This window comes from Dermacentor variabilis, chromosome 1 (genome assembly GCF_050947875.1).
Source record: "Dermacentor variabilis isolate Ectoservices chromosome 1, ASM5094787v1, whole genome shotgun sequence".
Classification (NCBI taxonomy): domain Eukaryota; kingdom Metazoa; phylum Arthropoda; class Arachnida; order Ixodida; family Ixodidae; genus Dermacentor; species Dermacentor variabilis.
Genome location: NC_134568.1, coordinates 218,340,684 through 218,362,717, shown reverse-complemented (window position 1 = coordinate 218,362,717; position 22,034 = coordinate 218,340,684). Strand labels below are relative to the sequence as shown.

The window sequence follows — 22,034 nt, the reverse complement described above, 5'->3', positions numbered from 1 at the left end:
AACAGGGTCACTACATAAATTTAAACAGCAACACATCAAAATTGATCACCACCAGCTCTTCGTTATGAAGATGACTGAGCAGTAATAATCATCAGAATAATGATTGAAACACCGTTTAAAAGAATAAATACAGTTATCTACGAAACCGCTTGGTATAACGTTACTTGTAAATAAAACATATTTTTAACTGTTTAGGGGAAATATCGGCAGTATATTTGTATTTGTTTCATATTGCTGGAATATTGTGTCCTATTTCACAGTGATTTACAGCAGATGCGGGTGAATGGAATACACCACGGCCCATATTCACCAAAAAGTTATCACGCTGGAGCTGTTCTTAAGAGCAGGCGTCGACGAGTCATGCTGCTGAACGTATAATTAGCAAAGATGGCAGGCTAATGACGAGCAATACTTATAAAAGAAATTATTTGTGCATTCAGCCACAGGAATCGACGTTTAGAAGAGATGGTCGTGACGTTTAAATAGTGCTAGTGGTGTCATGAAATTTCTTTAAAAAAACTTAAAGGTAAAATAAAACAAGCTGTAAGTACGCTAGTCGTAATAACGTTCGAACTTGGAAGTGTGTTACTTCTAAAAAAGAAATTAAAAAAGAAAGAAAGAAAGAAAGGAAGAAAAGAAAATAAAGAAACAAAGGGAAGAAAGAAAAAGAAAGAAAGAGCACGACGTAACATTTCAGTACAACGCTAATAGCCTTCGATCGAAACGTGCTGATTTTCGTAAGTCGCACAATAAAGCTTCCCTGTGCTGTGCATACAGGAGGCGGGAGTAGGTGGTGACTTGCGTCTCTCTAATTACGTAATACATAAATCGTCTCCTCCAGCTAGAAGCAGTAGAACAATGCTCTGTTTTCGAAAAGATTTGCCTTCTCACGTCATTCAATCAAGTAGTTCATATTTGCCTGAATATGTAGCATGCAAAGTATATCTCGCTAAAAGATGAGTAACAGTCGTAAGCATATACCTGCAGGCATCGAGACGTGTTAAGACTGATAATTTGGTAAATATTTTTAGCATCACAAGCTCAAATATTATCACATGCGGGGACGTTAACACACACAACGTAATGTGGTGAAGTAATCACTGAGATGCCCGTAAAAATACCGTTCAATGCGCCACGGAAAGCTGCTATCTGTCGGTATTGAGTGATATATATGTGAAATTTATGCATGGATATCGCTATGCCAGTTTCATAGACGTAACATTGTGCTCTAATGATCTTGTTAGCGATGCTGGGTGGACAACAGGCGCAGAAACTCGTGGAAGTGACTACTTCCCAATTCTTATAAAACATCCATGATTAAAAAGTACTGCGAAACGAAGATATGTGAATATAACAAACTGGGCAGCTGTTTCGTCAGCACTTGTCCAGTGGAGTAGATTGTGAAGCTGAAGTAGAGAAACACGCATCAGGCATACAAGAAACAATGAAAAGGTGTACGAAACAAGTGCCCATTCCTAACGAGTAAACATCAGTTGATGGAGAACATAAACATTTGATAGCTGTAAGAAAAATAGCTGAAAGTGCTCATCGCCGGAGTGGAAATATAGAAGCGTATAGAAATTCACGGCAAATCCACTCAGTCATGCGGAGACGACTGCAAAAAATTAGGGAAAGAAAAGATGGTATGAATTTCGCGATACGTTGTCTCCCCTCCATGGCGCCAGTTCCTCGAGTATGGATAACTATTCGTGCATTAAGCAGCCATTTTGTTCAAACAGACGCATTTCGTGCTCTCGCAAATGCCAAGGATACTTTATAATTAGTGATTGCTGAGGAATTCTGCAAAGTTATAACTAGAACAAGCATTTTTATTACTTTTGGAGAGTTTCAATATTAATCTGAAAAGCAAATCAAAAAGTTCTTGCGTGTTTTCAGTCGCAGCATGTACAATTAGACTACGAATTCTCTGCGAGTGAGCTCAAATGTACGCTTGCGTCTTGTAAGACAAAGACTGCTCCAGGTCCAGATTTCATTACATACATTATGTTGCAAAACGTGGGACCTAATGGTCGATTGGCACTCTTGGAATTGCTCAATGACTTGTGGAAAAAGGAGTGTGCCTTTGACTCTTGGAAAACAGCCCGTGTGATACCTATATTGAAGCCCGGTAAAAATCTTGCTCTCGAGTCTTTTCGTCCTGTGAGTCTGATGAACTGTTTATGCAAGGCCACGGAGAAAATTATTTGCACTAGGCAGCAACGGTGGTACGAGCAAACAAAAACGGTTCCCGATGATATGACAGTATTTCGAAGGCGGCGATGTACCATGGATGCAATTTTGAATATCGTTACATACGTTTAACGTGAACGAGCGAGGGGAAATGTCACAATATTGGTTTTTTAGACGTTAAACGAGCCTTTGATACAGTAAGCCATGCTCATAAATTGTGCCTCCTAGACCTGGGAGTCACTATAGAAGGGTGCTACGGTGGATATCCAATTTCTCGAATGGCAGATCAATATTTATTCAAACAAGCGAAAGAAAAAGTTCCGCTCATAATATTATTCAAGGAGTCCCACAAGGCAGTCTCTTAAGATCATTTCTCTTTAATTTTGTGATGGTGGATCTACCGCGGAGACTTCCACCTGCACTACACTACTTTATATATGCGGATGAAGTTTGTATTTGGGCCTCTGGTTCATGTGCCAGCCTTGTTCAATAAACTTTGCAGGAAGGCCTAAACTTGTGGGCTAATTCTTATAGGAAAGAGGAATGGAACTATCTTAGAGTAAGACGGCTGTGCTACCCTTCACCAGAGGATATCTAAAGGACTTTAAGCCGTGCCTTGAGGGACAACCTTTTTTGGAGTTTACACTAGACAGACAACTTTCTTGGAATTGACTCTTTATTACTTTTCTTCTCTCTCCATATTATACATTCTTCCCATTTCCCCTTCCCCAAGTGTAGGGTAGCCAATCGGGCACGTCCTTGGTTAAACTCCCAGCCGTTCCCTTTTCGTTTCGCTCTCTCTCCATGTCTCACATTAATGTCCTCGAAGAACAAGTAAACTCAATAACAAATCTTCTTCGCCGCATAGATGGCACGACATGGGGAGAGTCTGTTTCATCCTTACTAAAAGTACATAAGCACTTATAAAGCAAAATGTAGCCAATTATTCACCTGTTCTGCATCGTATCTCACGTTCACCTGAAGAGAGACTCCAACGATTAATAGCTAAGAGCCTTAGCGTATGCTTAGGCGTTCCTCGAGCAACCTGAAGTTTCTTAGTAATTGCAGAGGCACGTCAACCTCCATTTCCTATTATGCGGACGGTTGAAACCTGCCGACACTTCTTTTGTGTTTCAGTGCAACACAAAAGGCACCCACTAGCAATTGCACTTACTGAAAGAAATAGGGCAAGCATCAATACGGTGATTCAAATGCACAAAGCTCTACTACCGCATCACGAATTTTGGTTCTCAGATATCCCCTGCCCTCTATGGCGACTCGTCACTCCAGAAATTGAACTTTCGGTTGAGGGAATCATTTGCAAACGAGACATGTTTATGCTAGCAGCACAACAACTAGCGTTATACCAGATATACTTTCGATACCATGGCTATATTCAAGCGTATACAGATGGTTCTTGCCAAACAAATTTTTAATTCCAGAATGGAACCGAATACAAACGTTTGAACTATCTCACACGACGTCATCAGTAACAGCAGAGCTTCTTGGAATATTGTCTTTGTTACGCTGCATAAATTCAGTGCAAAAGTGGGAACAATGAGTCATCCTTTGTTACTCGCAGGCAGCTCTGTCTTCGCTTCATAGCGTCATCAGCAATTCGCAAAACATGGCGTTAGTTTACGAGACACTAAAGGAACTCACAAAAGCAAGTGAAGGAAGTCGCACAGTAATGTTCCAGTGGATACCTGGCCACTACAATATCCATGGGAATGTAGCAGCAGACAAAGCAGCTGGAAAAGCACGTGTTAATGACGCCACATATGGCCTCCTATATTGGGGATAAAAGTTAATGGAGAATACCTTAGTAACTTGCGATTCGCTGATGATATTGCCTTGCTTAGTAACTCAGGGGACCAATTGCAATGCATGCTCATTGACCTGGAGAGGCAAAGCAGAAGAGTGGGTCTAAAAATTAATCTGCAGAAAACTAAAGTAATGTTTAACAGTCTTGGAAGAGAACAGCAATTTACAATAGGTAGCGAGGCACTGGAAGTGGTAAGGGAATACATCTACTTAGGGCAGGTAGTGACGGCGGATGCGGATCATGAGACGGAAATAATCAGAAGAATAAGAATGGGCTGGGGTGCCTTTGGCAGGCATTCTCAGATCATGAACAGCAGGTTGCCATTATCCCTCAAGAGAAAAGTGTATAATAGCTGTGTCTTACCAGTACTCACCTACGGGGCAGAAACCTGGACGCTTACGAAAGGGGTTCTACTCAAATTGAGGACGACGCAATGAGCTATGGAAAGAAGAATGATAGGTGTAACGTTAAGGGATAAGAAAAGAGCAGATTGGGTGAGGGAGGAAACACGAGTGAATGACATCTTAGTTGAAATCAATAAAAAGAAATGGGGCATGGGCAGGACATATAATGAGGAGGGAAGATAACCGATGGTCATTAAGGGTTACGGACTGGATTCCAAGGGAAGGCAAGCGTAGCAGGGGGCGGCAGAAAGTTAGGTGGGCGGATGAGATTGAGATGTTTGCAGGGACGACATGGCCACAATTAGTACATGACCGGGGTTGTTGGAGAAGTATGGGAGAGGCCTTTGCCCTGCAGTGGGCGTAACCAGGCTGATGATGATGATGATGATGATGATATGGCCTCTCTCTAACGCAAGACAAATAGCAGCGCATAGTAAGACGGATCTGGGCCCGTGGTTGCAAAGCGACATGGTTTGATCAGAACTCGAAATCTTCAGATTTATTTCCCATTGACCCATCACTTCAATTTAAAATCCCGTCCACACTAGATACAACCAGAGCCTTTGAAACGCTGATTCAGCGTCTGCAGCTCGGTTCTGCTTACATAAAACACGTTCTACAGAAAATTTCAAGAGCTGATATTCCGGAATGCACTTGAGGCCACGCGGATGACAATGTACAGCGTCTTCTGTTGGAATGTCCGTGGAACGACACACACAGACAATGTTTAGCACGTGATTTAGTGTGCATTTGACCGCAGGACCTTCAGCCTCAGGACGATCTTAGGCCCTTGGCCAACACACTCATTGCAAAGATGAGCGTTAATTACTGGCCTTGCAAAGATTTCTAGAAGGGAGCAATATTCTCGAAAAGTTTTGAGTGGAGTGTTTATCGCTGATAAGCTCACCCTATGGAATTTTTTTTCACCCAACTTTGGACAATTCAATGCCTGGATTCATGCACCTTCATTTGAATCTTATCCGTGCTTCCTTATGTGCCCTGATTTTCGTGTAGTTGTGTGACCGGACTTTGTGTTCTTTTTAGTTCACTTATGTGACTGGACTTTGTGTTGCTGTGTTTTGGTGTTGACTGTCAGTTTTAGTGTGGCATTAGTGAACTTATGTGTCTGTACTTTGTGTTATTGTGATTTAGAGTTGACTTTTAGTTTCGATGCCTTTATGTTAGCTCATTTTTTTATATCTCTATGTGAAAAGGTGTAGCCGGCACCAATTAAAGGCGAAAACATCTCCTAAGTACCGTACAATAAAACAAGAGCAACAAAAAAAGCCCGTAGTTTATGTGGCGAAGAATGAAATCTTGAAAAGCGGTTAGTTTTCTTCCTATTGGATTGTCTTGTTACCGAAAGAAAGCTATACAACAATTGAATTTGCGAGATAAACGAGGCCCCATATACGTTTGAGTTCTTTGGGTGCAAGCGTTATGGCGCGGCATATTGCGTTGGTTGTGTCACTCAGCATTTTAATCAATGTACATTACCTTAATCAAAGGGAAAAAAATCAGTGTAAGCCTTGTAGCAAGGGGTACGAATAATGAATCCACTCATTTATACACTGTATTTGTTCGTGTTTGGTTCCTCGTTCGACATTAATCTTCTGAAGGCGTTATCAGCGCATTGCTTGCGTTATTAATGCGGCGCAGAAACCTACGTGCATGCACAAGGAGACGATCATCTTTGGCTAGGTAAATATGCTTGAAAGCTAACACTTTCTCCTTTCGGTGTCTGTTTGTGAACCGACAGCGGATACGCGGCACCACCAGTACTTTTAAAAGCACGCGCAAGTTCTGAATCTACAACTCATGCATGCACTGCATAGAACGCACGTAGCACACATTGTATCGGCTGTTGCCTGGTGAACCGCGAACGATTCTTTTGTTTACTCATTCAGCGGTCTTTGTCTATGCGAGCTTCAGAAAGATCGAAGAGGAATTGAGCGAGACAACATGGATCACACTGAGCCAGCGAATCTCTCGGCGATGCTTTTTCTGTACCGACCGCAAATAATTCGCCGAAACTCGGGGCGACCAAGCTGTGCGCGCTATAGGTATACGGCGGAGCGCTATTGATTCGAACGGTATATACCTTACACGCGTGCTATTCATCAACTTTCCATTTTTTTGGTAATGACATCCTGACGTCAAACTCGCTGACCGCAAAGCGGCAGAGAGCTATAATTGCACTGGCACGCATCGATGGGCGACAAGCCAAAACTCCTGGATCGGTGCCTTTGTCCGTAAGATTGTTTCATTGATCTGACGCGGGTGGTTGCTCTGGAAACAGGTGCCTTACGTTAGCAAGTTTTGTTGGACCAAGCGTTTGTCTTTTTCCCGCAGCCACATTTCCTGAATCAGGTCGCTCATATACGGCCGGTCCATGTCGCATCATAAGTCACGCGACCTGTCTTCGTATGTATATTGACTGGTGTATAGCAGTAACGAACGAAGACCTCGGCCAAGATCACGCCATGATGCGATGCATCTTGTTTTAATGCTTCCAAAATGGCCCGCACAGCGGCGCGTATACCGCAAACATGGTGTGTTTCCCTTCCTAGAAGCTTTTAGCAAGATGACGGAGCAAAAGCCCGTTACGAATTGGCCGCTCCGCTTCCGACAGAGACGCCAATCGATTTGACGGGCACCAAACATTTGCGCGGGGCCACCAACTTTGGTTCAAAGCCACGTGCGACACGCGTGAGAGCGTGTGTGCATGATTTAGTTGGCACATCTCACGCAGGAGCATTTAAAATTGCAGGAAGGTAGCTGTCACACCCGGCGTCCGGAAGTCTGTGACTTAGCGAACGGCTTTATCGATGCAGCCCACCAGTGAAAGACTGCGTAATAAGAAACGTTCACTCCTTAAAGGGCAACTCCAGCGATTTTTCGATGTCCAGTGATCTTAATAAAATTTTCAGTACATTTTCTCTCTTGCACTCTGATTATCTGTGCCAAACTATATGGCTGCAAGTGATTTAGTTTTCCTGAAAAATGAATTTTAAGAATGGGTTGCGTTTCCAACTCATGACTTTCTGCTGGCCACTCTGTGCTTGCGACGTCAGAGACTACACCACCACTGTCGCTGAAATCGTCGCTTTAATCGCCGCTATATAGTTCGGAAACTCTGTAAAAGCTCCCTGTGTCGTCAGGAGGCATCATCAGCTTCGCTTCTATGGCGTTAGCGCCATGTGTACTGCATCTTTAGCATGTGTTCTGCTTGTTTATATTATGGTAGTGTAGGATCTGACGTCATCGACTCATCGTGACGTCACACGAACCAGCTACCCATTTCGGTATCTCATTTATTGGTTATTTAAAACATTGAGGAATTTCTAAGGAAATCGAACCACCCTACCGGGGACAGGACTGTCAATGCCATTTGAACATGACAATATCCTAATGTAGTTTAAAACAACGCCGGAGTTGCCCTTTAATGTAGCCCCAAAGAGAAGCACTAACTTAGTTTAGGCTGATAAAGTAGTCTTTCAAAACACCACTTTTGTTAATTTCGCAGGAATATATTTTTAGTACAAGCGGGAATGAAGGCTAAGCGTCTTTTTCTTTATGAAATGTATTTAAGGAGAGGTTGGTGCCTATGTATGGCGCCGGCTACTCCTCTTCTCTTGCATGATAGTTATCGTCAGAAAGTTGTCCACAATCACTAAACTTGACTAATAAACACATGAACGAACAGTCAAGTACTAAGTCTCAGTAGTGAAATATAAGTAAATGTTCGCGCAACAGAAGAGTTCACATAGCATAGATACTCACAAAACAGAAATGTTCACACGCAACACGTGAGTTCCCACAGCATAAATGTTTACAAAACCAAGTTGTTCACACAGAAGATGTTGGGAACTTAAATGCCGCACTCTAAATGCAACAAATACAAATGCTACATGAACACGAAGACACAACGAACATGTAATTAAGGGGGGCCTGTTACTAATAACAATGCGACCAACAACTATTGTATGACTTAGTATTTTTGTGATATTTTTGATTCCTCCAAAAATTGTACTAAGGCGCGCGCAGCGATGTTTTGAAGTTTTCTGTTGGACATGGACCTAACATTTTTCCTAAGATAGGGGCCGTCTATCCAAGCCATGTAGTTTTTTTCGAAAGGTTCTTGCGGGGAGCATCATGATTTTTACAGTGTAGAAGAAGGTGTTTAATGTTTTCTTCAGCCTCTTCACATGAGCATGTAGAACTGTTAGTTTTTCATATCCTCTACAGGAATATTTTAGTATAGGCAGTGCCTAGTTGAAGCCTATGAACTGTTGTTTCAACAGATCGACTAATTTTAAACGGAATATTGAATTTCGTTAAACGATCTATATTATATAATTGATAGCTCTGCGCATCATTTACGGACCAAGTTTCCTTGGACAATCTACCGCATAGTTTGTTCAATAGACATCGCGCATCACTCGCCGCTAGAGGAAGTAGTGATAATTCATTCTCTTGATGTTCTGCACGTGCCATGTGATCAGCTGTGACATTTCCTATGATTTCACAGTGACTTGGGATCCACTGGAAAGTTGTGTCATGTTGTAGGTCTTTCGCTATGGCGTATGTCTTCTGTATTTCGTATGTCAATTTATTGTTTGCTTTCTTAAGCTGATTTCATTTAGGCACAGTAATGAGGCTTGTGAGTGTCTCAGAATTACCCACCGAAGTGATTCTGATTGCTGATAAAACTGCTGCACGCATACATGAAGAAACACGGAGGTGCAAAAACTTACTGCCTGCTTACGAACACCGGCCTACTTCCGCAACTTCTTCCGTATGGCGACTAGCAATTCCAGAAAAAGTCACTTCAATTGCTGGAGTAGGCCGCAAGCGTGACATGTCCGTAGTTGCGATAAATCAATTTACTTTATCATATCTTTACAATAAGTACGTAGATCTCATCCACGTGTATACCAATGGATCATGCTGTAAACAGAGCTCTACAGCTGCGTTTTATATACCAGCATGCCAAGAGAAAATAGCTTATAAGCTTTGCTCCTTTACAACGTCCACAACGGCAGAACGTTACGCAATACTTTCTGCTTTACGTTACATATGCCAAGCGTCTTGTTTTTGAATTTCGCGCTAGAACATCAGCGCCTGTATGTCGGTGTGACGTCACGAACGTTAAAGCATTTTATAGTATTGCGGCCGTTTAGGTGGAAGAAAGAATTTTCGCGAAACTTCCCAAGTTAATTCCCTGGCTTATTCAGAACGTAGTCCATCCTTACCGGCAAATAAACAGTGAACTAGACCCGAGCAGAAACTGTAGAAATATATGATGCCATGTCTAGCTGGCACGGAAACTTCCAAGGCGGCGTTTCCATTCGTCTTTCGCTTTCGCTTTGCTGGTGCACCGGGCTTCCTTACAGTAAGAGTTGCCTTTTTACTATTGCGAAACCGTAATTTACGAACAAAGCTCACCTTAATTTTCTCTTCGGTGTCCGTTTAATCTTGAAGGACTTCGGAACATAATTTTTTACATTCAGGCAGATCATTATTATAATGTTTCACGAGCAAGAAATATAGTCAAGCGAGAAGACCTGGACTTTCTTTTTCATGTTGAGTATTATTATTCTATCTGTTACGATTCCTTGAGAGGCTGTAATAATAATATTTGGGGTTTTACGTGCCAAAACCACTTTCTGATTATGAGGCACGCCGTAGTGGAGGACTCCGGAAATTTTAACCACCTGGGGTTCTTTAACGTGCACCTAAATCTAAGCACACGGGTGTTTTCGCATTTCGCCCCCATCGGAGAGGCTGTGTGTAGAGAGGAGTGTGAACCGTGATGTTATAAAAAGGCGTTGAAATTGCACTCTGTGCATGTATGTTAACTGTGATGCCTCTTACACGATATATTTTTGTCTATTCTATTACGAGGATGTATTTTTTTCAACGCGGCAAGGAACATCATTGGCTAGCAGAGGTGTCGCACTCATAATGCCTTTATTTCACTGGACTTAGTCCCATTTTCACCTTATCGATCAATTATTGATATTTCCTTTCGACGACGCACGAATGTGCACGGAACACGCCACGCTTCAGACGAAACTATAATCAAGACGAGCGTTCTAGAAACTGCAAGTTTTTCTGCCGATTCTCAACGCGAATAATAACACACTTAATTTAGTTGGAAGGGGAGCAAAGGAAGTTTTTGCTGCCTTAACGATCCATTCAAACTCACACGTACAGCACTTCACAGAGCTTCACTTCTTAAGAAATCCTAAAAGAAGTTCACTCCTGATGAATGCTCCCCATGGCCACCCGCTGTAACAAAAAAAAAAAAATGTGGTGAACCACTGTTTTGCACGAGGTTGAGGTGCACGAACTGAAAAAAAAAACAACGCATATAAGAAATCGCTGAAGCTAATAGCGCGTAAAGCGAACGTTTCTGAATACGACACCTACTTTTCATTTTTGCTCTCTCCGTCTTGGCGCCGAGTTTTCTTTCACCGCCAAACGAGAAACTGATACCATCTTTGCTGGCTTTGCTGCTGGCGGCGGATACTCGCCAGCGTTCCAACTGTTTCATCAGACGGAGCGAACACCTTGCGGAGGTCTCACTCGTGGCGACCGAGAGCCCCCTCACAGCATCAACGGCATTTGTCATGCGTGCTGTCTCGAAGCGCGTATGTGCCCGTGCAATTACCTCTGTGCGCGTTGTTCGTCGGCTGTTCAGGGTAGCAGGGAGAGGGCCATTCGACGCGGGTGCCCTCCGAGGCGCGTCAGCTAGCGCGGCCGCTTCAATATTGTAAACAGCGGCGCGCCCACGAGAAGGTAGCAGCAACAGCCCTCGTGCGGTGGATGAACGCGCCGTGGGTGCGACGCACAGAGGCAAACATCACCGAGGGGAGAAGCCCGCAGCAGAGCACACGCCCTTGTCCGCAGTATGGCGGCGCTGCGTCGGCATGCGCGATATCGCTAATGACCCGTTATTACGACTGAAGCCCAGAGCCGGCCCGAAAAGACGCGCTTACGGTTCGAACTCGGGCAGACCCGGCGACGAAAGGAAGGCGCCCTGGTTCTTGTCGCGGTCCTGGGCGCACAGAGCGCGTAATTATCACTTGCCAAAATGCCGCGCACCACCTCGTACCGAACTACGCGAGAAGGAAGGGTTCCCACCCGTTGCGATAAGAGTCTGCGGCGATTCTGTCGCTTTTTGAAAGCTCGGCGGTGTCAAAGGTAAGAAAGAGAGAGAGAGAAAAAGAAACAACCTTTAAGCCTTTCGTGTCCACCGATTACTTTTGTCCATCAATAAAGAACAGCAACACTCACACAGAGGTTGGATGGAACCTGTCGATGCTATAGGCACGAGCTGCTGACATCTAACTGTGAGAGGACTCTCTTGAGAGCACCAGCTCTACTCCGGGGACATATAGCCGTTCGAAGATACCTACAAGCAGCTGAGTACCCTTTCTGTGAGGTTGCAAGTTTCAGGTCGTGGAACGCAATCAACGCACCCTTCCTAGGCCAAATTTCCGACTCCATTGCATTATGAGCAAGTTACAGGATTTCTGTCCTGTAGCCTTTGTGTTTACGCAGGTGGATTTTCGCAGATGAATTACTCAGATGTTTACGCAGATGAATCGTAGAACAACAAGGCTGTACGTGGCCGTAGCGCCGCAGCATTTATACGGTATCGAGAGCAAAAAAAAAAAAAAAAAGAAAAGAAGAAGTAAAGAACACGGCCTTTAGCTGCGGCAAACACTGCAACAACAACTTTAAAGAAAACAACTCCCGAGGAAATGCTCTTCGCGTCGCAACAGTTCAGGGCAAACATTTCGCGTCTTGAAGGGGCCCGGTCACGCGGAACCGCTCAACGCCTAAACTCTGGCGGCAGGCTCAACCAAGCGTCAAGCTACAGTTCGCGCCACGTCCGGGAAAGCTGCCAGTCACAAATCCTCCTGATAGCGTGGTCGCGACGAGATGCGCTAGCGCGGTAACGCGGCTCTTCCGAAGACGTCCCGGTGCGTCCGTCGGCGTCCGTTCTTAACAAGCCGCCGAGCGCAGTGTCCGTGACGACGCCCACGCTGAGCCCCGCCAGTCTCTCTCGGCGTACGCTCACTCGGCGCTTGTCAGTGATATGGGGCCGCGCTCACGCGCATGCTCAGTACATTCGGTGCAGCGCAAGTATAGTGCATCGACTAAGAAGAACAAGACACACGTACACACAGCTACTGTGTGTGCACTGTTCTCTGTCGGCGTCAATGTACTAGTTGCGCTACACCGAAAGGCCTTCGTGATGACGTATCAACAACGACAAATCACAATCTTGATCGACTTCAACTCAGGGCACTTCACGCGAGGAGTGCGCAAAGCTAGCGAGAATAGCAAAATTTTCGTAAATTGTTGTTCGCTGGATAGAAAACCAGGGGCCGAATTCACAAAGTTTTTCGTTCGTAAGTGCTGTTTATCATTAGCTGATCCTCGTCGCTTATAATATGTCCCACATCACTATTGTCTGGCATGAACGCTTTTAGCGTAAGAACGTTTTTGTGAATACGGGCCCAGTTTTTTAAATGATGAAATTGGGCTAAAAAAGAAACACTTATCTGTTTGCTTCGATTGAACTAACAAAAAAAAAACAGTTCATGGCACCGAGACATGCACCTTACACGGCTTTAATTTGGTTTAACTGAATTAAACAAGGTAAATGATGACAGAATGGACATAGATGTGAGCGAAATCGCAGATTACAAGAGTTTACTGCAGCGAACTACGCTTTCAAGCGTTCACTCTTTAGTACATTCGTTGGCAATTGCTGGGACATTTTTGCTTTTAATGTTCAAATAAACATGCACGAAAACAAGCTTGTAAACGCGTTCGTTACGCAATCCGTTCCTCGGCTGTCGGTGGAAAGTCTGACCAGCTCTGCTCACAAGAAATTCATGACGGCAGAACTTGCAGCATCTTTCGGGCAAGTGGAATCATTGCATTTCTGCCTGGTACAGATTCATTTTCGTCGCATGGATGCAGTGGCGTAGCTAGGTCGTCTGGCACCCGGGGCCCATAGGTCTTCGGTCACCCCCCCCCCCCCCCCCCCCCCTTTCCGGTTGTTGTCGAGGAAGGCGAGGATATCAACAATTTCCCGGTGTCTTCAAACGTATATGATCCCCCCCCCCCCCATCCCCACTGGCCCCTTGCACCCGGGGCCCACGGCCCCCCGGCCACCCCGTTGCTACGCCACTGCGTGGATGTGTGCTTTGCAGTTGCCGGCGCCTCGTCCTCGCTCCGGCACCTGGATGAGGCGCAGGGCGAGCCGCGGCGCGTTGGCGATACGTCTCACTATCATGCCCTCGGTAGACGACAAAGAAAGACGCAACTCAGCTTGCAGACCTCGGCCTGCGAATATGAAAAGAAGCCCGTTATGGTTCGCATTGCGCAGATTCTTGCGTTTCTCAGGCTGTTATAAATCTGTCGCGCAAAATAACATAGCCTGTAAGCGCACTTTCTTGTTTTCCGCGTGAAAATTTCGGGCAATTTTTCAGTCCACAACGAGGACACACGGCAACAGAGGTTTTTCTCTCTTTCTTTTTTCTCTTTTTCTTTTCTTTCCCCCGCGGCTTCCCGTCCTCTGTACGCGCAGTCCAGCTTTCAGGTTTCATGGCGGCTTTCAATTGTCTCCTTTCGTGCCTTTCCGTCCTTTGCCGTCTGTCGTGCTGTGTACATCATGCAGTACCAAATAGCCCAGTCTGACACCTTGATTTCTGCTTTTCCATTGCGGACTGTCGTATTAATAGAAAGTATATAGAAACGTGGTAGCAAGGTTAGCGCGGTGCCCACGCTGCCGGAGCTATAACAGCCTGCTAGCCCTGTTTGCTGCATCTATAGGCCTAAAAGGTAACCTCGCGGTGTTTGTGACGAAGGTGCTGACTGCCTATAAGCACACTTACAAAAAACTTCCTACTACCACTTGTTCAGTGGTGATGCAACCACTTAAGGCATGCAGAAGAAGCAGAGGACAGAGTGTTTGGGTTCGAGTGAAGGCGGTGACAGTCGGCTAACCGCTGTGTTTACGTATGGCAATGAACCAAGTGGATCTCTATACGGTGCCGCGATCGATCGATGTAGGCAAACGTTCGATTGCAAAGCGGTCATACATGAAAGTTTTGCTTGATCAGCGTGTTAAGTAGACACGCTTTTATAAGAGATACTGAAGAATGGAAATATGTGCGTCGGTATGCCTGTCCGTCCGTTATGCGAAACACGATGCGCTCCATAAAGAAGAAGAAAATCCTACAGAAATTCTGAGGATGTTTTACGAATGCGTAAGCATTCTCTGGCTCAGCTGCTACTTTGCTTTTGATTAATTATTTAGCTAGCTTATGCATGTCTACCCCTCGCTACCATTCATATGCTATTACACTGTTATAACGATTACATGTGTTAACTTGACGAATTATGCATTTATTTTGCAGATATATCTTATCAACTTAGCCTAAACACCGTCACAATCGTTTTCTTTTGTCACTCCACAGCATTTCTTAAATTTTCCTTTTCTCCTACGATCTTGACGCGGTGACGGCGACTTAGCTAGTTTTTTTGACGTAATGTGGCTCACACAGACCTCGGTTCGAATCCCCGTCAGGAGTATTTTTTTTCTAACGCTACCCATCACCTATTATTAGTATTAATTTATTTTGCAATTATAAGGTGTCACGGTATGGACAGGTTTTGCTGGGGTACTCGCCAAAGCATATTTACGCGTTAGAACAGGATAAATTCGAAAGGAAAAATGTTGGCGGTGGTGAGTTTCGAACCTACGACCCCCCGCTGAGAAGCCGAGGGTCTTGCCCACTGGGCATGGAGGAAGGAAAATAATGAGGCGAGGCCCTACCCCCTCCGCGCGCTAGAAGAAAAGTGTGGAGGAAGTCACGTGGTATTTTTCCGCTGTAGTGGTCACGTTGTTGGGGCACAATGGCGGCTTTGTTATGGTGGTGTGTGCTTATGCGTGTGCTGCGCTGTAGTCTCGTACCGTGGCAAATGCATCGTGCGTGCAGGATTGCGCTAGTCCCCGTGTTTTGTTCTGCTGTGCTATCTAGACCGTGTTATCCCGGCTGTTGTTATGGCCAGGTGGGACTGGAAGAAGTAAAAAGCTTGAAACGGGCGCGCACACAACACCGTACACCACGTACCACGCCCCCGACGAAGGACGATCTGGAAATATATTTCCCGTCTTCGGTGGATTCAAGCTAACGTGTCATCACAGACTGAAACCGCTGTGCTTCAGAACATGTACGATTAACGCCTTGCACGTCAGCGACAGCTGTGCAGTGTTCCTGCTTTTGACAGCGGACGATGCATTTGTGGCACGGAAGACAGCCATGTGGAAGGATGGGAAAGAAGCGGCTGCGGTGCGTAATTAAGGGACGAACGCTCCTTATCGCAGATGCCTTATCTGTGTGCTCGAAGGGCGCATGGAAGTGAAGGTTGCCGGAAGCGGTGCAAGAGTGAACAAAAGAACGTACGCCAAGCGCGCACATCAAACGGCTGATGGTCGCACGTAGGCCCGGTCAACGAGCTAGTCGCAAGCATACGCGCTTACTGTTCGCACCGCAGAAATTTGTTTCCGTGAAGCTTCACTTATCGTGCGAACAATATATCTCCGACCGCAGTCGGAGTGTTTAAACGCGTAACGATGTTCTCCTCTGGCGGCCTCTTCGTCGGCGCGCTGCGGCTCGTCCCATCTCCGCGGTGCGCGGCCGCCCGAAACTTGTTGCATAAGGCAAAACAATTCCTATAAAGCCACGACCAGCCTACGTTTTTGTTCTCATGAACTGCAGATGAGCTATGCATAGGTCGAGGTGTCCGTAAAGTGTGCTGCTGGTCATCGTCGGTGCATTCTTACAGTACATGCAGTGTTAAAGCACAGATTTATTTTAAGAAAAACCGGCCAAGTAGCGGGGGAACGGCCTCACAAACTTGCGTAGTTCATTATAAACTCCTTTCTACCGCTGCATTGCTGGAAGTGCATGAAGTTAGGCCACATGAGTAGTGTTTGCAACACACTACCGTGTGTTCTGGATGCACTGGGCCCGACATCACTACCACGTGCGAGGCCGGTATGCTGAAGTGCAGAAACAGCAGCGGCGCTCGGGAGGCATCCTCGAAGGAATGACCTTTGATTCGAAAGGAAATGGCAATATTGAAGAAAATGGTTCGAGAACACTCGCCTCACCGAGAACCAGCAACATCTATCAAGCGACTGCGATCACGTCGCCGACGCCAATCAAGAACCTACAAAGCCTCTGTACAACGCGAGCCACGTACATCACCACCGCCTCTGCCGCCCAGGCCAAACGTGGTAGGCTCTAACGACAAAGGAGCATCGAACAGCACGGCAGCTGACGCTTGGCCAGAAATTCCGAGGCTACATGCACCCACTGAGCGAGATCAGACTTCTACAGCAGGGAATAAATTGATAAATTGACGGACCAAGGTCAACAAATTCAACAAGGTCCAAGGTCAACAATAATCAGCTGTCTGGTGAATTCTATTCGTGTTATTCTGGACAAGCAACAGACAGAAACAGCTCGGAGTGCGTTGCAAGTGCAGGATGCCATCAATATGGTTCCAGCAAGCCTTCAGAAGTCCAGTGCTTGAGAATTTATATAGCAGAACCATGGCTCGCTGACAACACAGCGATGCTTCCGCGATGATGTCAGAAGCGCCTCTATATTCCAATGGAATGCGAGAGGCCCGAGCGCTTTCCTTCATTTGAAAAGCGCTTTCCTATACTGGTAATCTGTGAACCGAACTTATCATGCTACAATAAGACTAGCAGAATATGAACATTTCGTTTCAGCCGCGTGTGCCCGAAGTAATAACGGGGATGCTTTACATTCTCAAGTACGTTACGTATTTTGCCCAACCCGTACCGCCACACATACCTGTGTGTTACTGCGAAAAAGAAGAGGCTGTATTTTACACTTATTGGCATCTAAGTTTCCCCAAGAAGTAAAGTTGATTCCAAAAGACTAAAAGATATTATGACTGTGGCTCTAAGTCGCTGGATAATAACGGGACTTCAACGCTCACCACCAGATATTGGGAAGCTCGAGGATTAATTCGAGGGCCAGATCAAGGCTATCCTTTTCATCAGGCCACAACCTGTGTCTTCTAAATGACGGAAGCCCGACATTTCTGCGAGGAACAACGTGCAGTAACTGCGTAGATTTGACACTGGTGTCAGGTTGCCTGACTTGGAGCGTGCAGTGGAGCGTTCACTGATATTGAAACCCATGGAAGTGATCATATTCTGACCTATGTGAGAATCGATTGACTAGAAGCCTCATTACCAGCTGTAGCTCGCCAAATCGACTGGTCAGTCTTTGAAGATATTGTAGAAGACACATGCAAGAAACATATCGCATGCAAGTTGGAAGAGATAATTGCAGACGCAATGCAAGATTGCACGCGTTGTTTCACACATTCATTCAAGCGTACACAGTATGACATTAAATTGGAAAAACTTCGTGCACTACGTCGCCGAGCTGAAAGGAGGTACAGGCGCACAAAGTCAATTCTTGACCTCAGAGAAGCTGGGCGCATGCAAAAGAAGATACAGCGCCGAAATGATAAGCTAGCGGATGAAACATGGAAATACTTTTGCGAGTCACTGGACCCCCGCAAGCCACTGTCTCGTGCGTGGCGTACCCTACAGAGTCTTTGCTCATGTCCCCAGCAACACCTTTTTAGCGCCCTTGCTCTCTATAGACGTTGCAGAGGAATTTTGTGCGAAAGTCACCGGCGGGTCAGTTTTAGTCTCTGACATGGTTTTAGGCCACATTTCCGGTCCTCGAGATACAAGTATGGACGCTCCATTCTTTACGAAAGAGAAGCTGCTATGGCGCTCTGTAGGGGTTCGTCTTCACAAGGGACCGATGGAGTAACATATACTGCTTTGCGCTACCTAGGTCGAGAAGCGCAACGAGAACTTCTCAACCTTTTTAATAGTTCATGGCAAGATGGCGTCGTTCCGCAGGAACGGAAACGCAGCCGCCTAGTACAGCTGATAAAAACAGGAAAGTCACCACTTGAACTGGCATCATATCAACGTATAGCACTCGCCATCTGCGTCGGAAAGCTCATGGGGCGTATGATCCTCATGCATTCCTAATGGTACCTTGAACATCACAAAATTTACCCTGACTTTATGGTGGGATTTCTACCAGGTCGTTCATCAATTGACAGTGTCATCTATCTAGTGTCATCTGTAGAGCAGCAAAAATCTTGGAAGCAATTATCAGTAGCACTATTTCTTGACATGGAAGGCGCTTATGACAACGTTTCCCATCAAGCCATCCTAGACGCACTTTTGACAATTGAACTAGGAGCGCGAATATTTCGACGGATCGATCCGAAACTACTTGGCACAAAGGACCTTGATTGTACGTATGGAACATGGTCCGACTACCGAACATTGTACATGCTTTGGCGTTCCCCAAGGCGGTGCTCTAAGCCCTATTCTTTTCAACCTCGTGCTTCATGGGCTGGCCGAATCCCTACCGGAAACAGTGAGTGTCTCAATCTACGCCGGCGACATCTGCATCTGGGCTTCAGCGGTCACTCGCCTGAAGGTTTGTGCAAGGATACAGAAGGCAGCAACACAGGCATCTGGCTATCTTTGCATGCAAGGCCTAATCATCTCGACAGAAAAATGTGCGTTAGTCGCTTTTACGCGAAGAGTGATGTCCGGTTATCCAGTATGCATTAATGGCCAGCCTATCTCCTTGAAAAGAAATCATCGGTTTTTGGGTGTCATTGTTGACCGGGACCTCTCTTGGAGCCCTCAGGTTGCCCCCTTGAAGAAGCTAACATCTAATGTTCACGTCTTCAAATTTATCGCTGGAAAATCATGGGGATCGTCAGAGGGCTCCATTCTACAATTGTACCGAGCATTTTTTATCCGATTCTAACGCCATAGCTCTCCCGTGCTTACTAAAACATGCAAGTCAAATATTCGAGAACTTCACAGCATGCAAGCACAGACAGTACGCGTTGATTCGGTCTTCCGCGGAGCGCCTCAACATCACGAATAGTTATAATGGCTCAAGACCATCCAATCACGACTTACATTACCACCGACACGCTTAGGGCCCATATTCGTCACATTTCACGGATGCAATCAAGCTCTCTTGCCTACCTGCCATAACGACCACCACAGGTGTCATTTTCCAACGTGGTCAGCATTCATCGTGCCTCCCCCTACCATAGGGCATCACCCTCGGCACGTTCTTACTCAGCTTTGTGGTGTTTAAAACAACCTGAAGTGCGCCTTTCCGTTCCAGGGATAAGAAAGAAGACTGACCTGCCTACCTTGGCCTTGTAGCTAGCAGCTCTGGATTGTTTGCATACTTTATACTTTGACCGAGTCCACATAAATACGGATGGCTTTTCCACTCAGACCAGCTCCACCGGCGCAGTGGTTATACCATCACGATCAATAAGCATCAAATACAAGATTTCTCACGTCACAACATCGACCGGGTCGAAGCTTGTTGTCCTCCTAGGTGTCGTTGATTATATTAACAACCAAGCGGCTAATCGCTGCGCAATATTCTGCGACTCGAAGGGGGCCCTACAATGTCTTTTGCCAGCTCTTCGTGCCAGGTGCTGTGAACAACTCATGCCGGAGATGTGAGAAACGCCCTATTATATGACCGCGAAAGGACACGACGTTGTGTTTCTGGGGCTGCCGGGTCAATGCGGTATCTCCAGCAACGACCTCGCCGACGAAGCTGCTAGGTAGGCACACAAAGGAGCAAACCTTGTTTCTGTGCCTTTATTGAGGACTGACGCAGTCTAAGACTTAAGCAAGCTAGCGCACTGAATGACATTGGAGAAGTGGCACACACACCTGAATTCATCCAGCATCGATTGCATTCTCTCGACCTACCTATGCAACTGCGGCAGTTACCTGGGCATCCGCGAAATGAGGGAACAATGCTGTGCCGCTTACGCTTGGGCGTAGCATTCGCCAATGCATACAGATGCATAATTGGAATGGCTGATAGTGCCGAGTGCAATGCCTGCGGTGTCGAGGAGACTACAGAACATCGACTGTGCTACTTCACATCTTTTGAAAATGAAAGACATGCGATCTGCACATCTCTAAATCAGTTAGATATAGAAAACCGCTCACCTTGAAGAAGACCTTGGGACCATATCGTATACCGCAGCTACAAAAGGCCAGAAAAGCGCTGCTGCGATTTTTGAAAGCTACCGGATTGAGCGACCGTCTGTGATCCGGACAGAGTGACCTTCAGTGATATAGAGCAGAAAACGGTTACCACCTCGGCGATATCCACACTGGACTTTCTCTTCTTCTCTTCGTCTTTCCCTCCCATTTTCCCTTTCCCCAATGTAGGGTAGCTAATCGGGCTCAGTCCTGGTTAACCTCCCTGCCTTTCATTTACCATTTTCTCTCTCACTCTCTCCTTTCTACGCTAGAGCACACTACTCGGACGAAATGGACTTATGCAATGATATCGCGATGGTATAGATAGCGAATGTATTCGTTGGTCGGATCACTACGGCGCGCGAACGTCCGTGCAGCTCGGTGTGCTTGTGCGCCGAAGGTGAGAAATGTAAAGAGAGGCGAATCTGCCCCGACAAGATGGCGGAGTAACGCCAACTTCCGGCGTCACTGAGCTTCATGCAAAGTGACGTCAGGGCCTCTCAGTTTTTCGTTCATCCATGCCACTAGGCTAAACCCCACACTTGGAGAAGGTGAACGTATCTGAAACATATGAATCTGTTGTAGCAGCAATACAAAACAAATGGCAAAAGACAACAGTTTCTGTGAAAGCTTTCTTGAAAGATTTGGTAGTGGTGGAATAAAAGCAATCTCTAGGACGAAATGTAATGATGCCTTGTAGACACCAGGAAAATTCTGGTGTTGCCAAATTTAATGCCAGACACGCCACACCGCCGATGCATTTCGGTGGCCGCGGGATGCGCCTTCCATAGGGGTGTTCATTCACCTACCGAAACGCCACCGATATCTGAGGGTTAATGCGCTTCGCGTCGCGCAAAACAGACAGATGAGCAGTCACTGAGTTGATAAGGATGGTAAGAAGTGATGATGGCTTGTATGGTTCTCATCATGGTTGATAATGGTTTGACGGGGAAAGACACGGTGCTAAATACTGATAAGGGCTTATATTGCTCGAATCAAGTCCAATAATATTGATCAGGACCGATAAGGACTGATAAGGGTTGATAGGTCAGACCATGTTCGGTAAGGTTGAGAAAGACAGATAAGGGTTGATAAGAATCGGATCAATTGTAATAAGGTTGATAATGACTGATAAGGGTGGATAAGGGTTTTGACTGGCCGGATCAAGCTTGATAAGATTCATAATGACACCCGGTTGCATGGAGAGGAGCAAGTGGCACAATGCTTACGCATACTAGACACTCCAGTGGACCTTCTGTATAATTTTTTTACTGTGTTCTGTATATCTGCCGAGCGCGCACGATATCTGTTACACGCGCACACACCCCGGTCGCACGCACACGAAAAAATTCATTTTTGTGAATTTTCAGTGGATCTGGTAGCAATTCTCAAGGCGAATGCATATCCA

The 22,034-nt window shown here is 45.8% G+C and overlaps 1 protein-coding gene across 1 annotated transcript in view; it reads left to right on the top strand.

Moving 5' to 3' along the window:
• The window catches only part of LOC142557214 (band 7 protein AGAP004871-like), a 370,091-nt gene that overhangs the window by 5,389 nt on the left and 342,668 nt on the right, over positions 1 to 22,034 (top strand). The gene's annotated exons all lie outside the window — the stretch shown is intronic.